This window comes from Gallus gallus, chromosome 4, assembly GCF_016699485.2.
Source record: "Gallus gallus isolate bGalGal1 chromosome 4, bGalGal1.mat.broiler.GRCg7b, whole genome shotgun sequence".
NCBI lineage: Eukaryota > Metazoa > Chordata > Aves > Galliformes > Phasianidae > Gallus > Gallus gallus.
In genome coordinates, this window is record NC_052535.1 from 32,119,228 (window position 1) to 32,121,422 (window position 2,195).

Below are 2,195 nucleotides of genomic sequence, written 5' to 3' on the forward strand. Positions count from 1 at the left end.
AGCCTTCCACAGAATCATGGAATCATAAAATCATAGGTCATGGAAGCACAGAATCATAGGGCTTGGCTTTCTGGAGATCATCAAGTCCAACCCCCACACTAAAGCATGTTTCCTACATTAAGTTGAGCAGGAAAGTATCCTGGAGAGTCTTGAATTTCTCCAGAAAGATCATCTGCTGCCTAGAAAAAACAAGGCTGAGAGTTGTGTATCCACAAAATAGTTATTTCCTACCTTAGTCTACTTGCTATGGTAGAGTGGATTTCTTCAACTATGTACATTTGCTAACATTTTTTTCTTTTAGGTTTTAGAAAAATCCTTTCATATGTATTTTACCTTTCCTTTTTTGACTTTGATCCATGCAGTACAACTGTCAACTGCAGCTTTCCTGTCACAGGAAGTGAGATCCTTGGATTAGCACAAAGGAAAGTAAACCAACTCCCACCAGCTACAGTATAAGTGTAAATTACCATGTGGATAGTTGGGAACTCAACACTTACACCAATTAAAATATTAATGAAGAATTCTAGCTGATTTTCTATATTAAAAAGGAGGCATTTCTAAGTACATGATTGCTGTATAATATGCAATTTTAAAAGACCTCTTTGTTACTCGGTGCTCTAAATCACATACTTTTAAATATTGGATTGAGTTTTACCCCTTGATCTTTTTGAGAAGCAGAACAAAAGTTAAAAGCACAGTAAAGAAAAAGTATGAGGCAGCCCAGCCTCCCTGAAGTGATAGATTGAGTGGGTGGTAGCCATTTGTCAGGGAAGTTCATCTGGTAAATTCACAAGTGACTTCATGTCAAAGGGAATAACTGCATTTCGTCTCCATGTTAGCCAGGCAGGTCAGCATTTCAGAGATAACTGGACTGCAGTAATATTTCATAGCTCCCACAGTTTCTTACGTGGGAGGATCATTCTGAAGCGCTCACCTGACAGAAAAAAAAACTGTCTGGATTGGAAGGGAAATGGGAAGAAAATAACAACATAAGATTTTGTAGGCTGGTTTTGTTTCTAAGGCTTATCATATTTATGCAAGGCAACCATGATAAGGAAAAGTACTTTCCTGATTCTCCACATTTACTTATTTCCAGCCTGAGCTGATAATAACAGGTATACAGGCTTGCCTTCTTAAGCTGCTGATCAATGTAAAATATTGATGTATTATTGATGTATGCTGAATGTGGCTACCAGCCATGCTGGGATCCTGCAGGTACAGCCATGCTCTCCATTGTCATATGCCAGGGTTTTTTGGGACACAGAAACACTTTCTTTTTTCTCATTAAATCACTGTGTTATTAACCCTCAACCATAGCATCTCACCTTTTAGTGTTAGGGAGAAAAGTACAAAACTGTACATGTAGGGGTGGCTAAGACAGCCACAGTCACAGAGCATTTTGGTGCTACCTAATGACCGGGAAATAATGCTTCTGTGAAGTTGGGTTAAAGTTGGAAGGAGATTAACTACTCTTACAAAATTCAGAAAAGAATACCAACTACAAAGGTACAGATTAAAAAGAAGCAGAGAACAAAAATAAAAGGAAGTTGGATTTACACAAAGGATAAATTTAAAAGATTGCTCTCTACTCAGTATTCAGCTGACAAGCTACAGAAATTTACCTAACCCATTTGGTTGGAAGCATGTTCTCTTGCATACCTACATCTCACACTTCACTCAGGAGGACATTCTCTCTTGACAGCATGCAATGACTTTTGTTCTGGGTTTCTTTCTTGGTTTCCCAGTCTCTTCTACAGATCAAACACTATACCCTATATCAACACTGAAGTTATGCTTAATATAAACACATAAACAGATCCAGTGTATGCCAAGTATGCAGTGGTTTTGTGGGGACAATGAATTCGAGGTGAATGAATCTTACTCCTACCTGTAAGTGAAACCATGACAAAAAATGAAAGTTCAGCTTCTATCTATTAGTAATGCCTTCAGATAAATGGCACTGATGTTTGTAAAGAATCCATTCTCTGCACAGAGAAAGCAAAGTTTCTCCTGCTAAGAAATGCATAAATACAGTCTTCTGGTCACAAGATTTACAAGAACTATTTGCAAAACTTGTTATGAAGTGTGCCCATGATAATCTAAAGCCAAGCTTTGGCATACAGTAAAGAAGTGAGATCAATGCAAGGGAAAAAAAAAATTAAAACATTTAAAAAATCAGTATATATGGGGGAGTA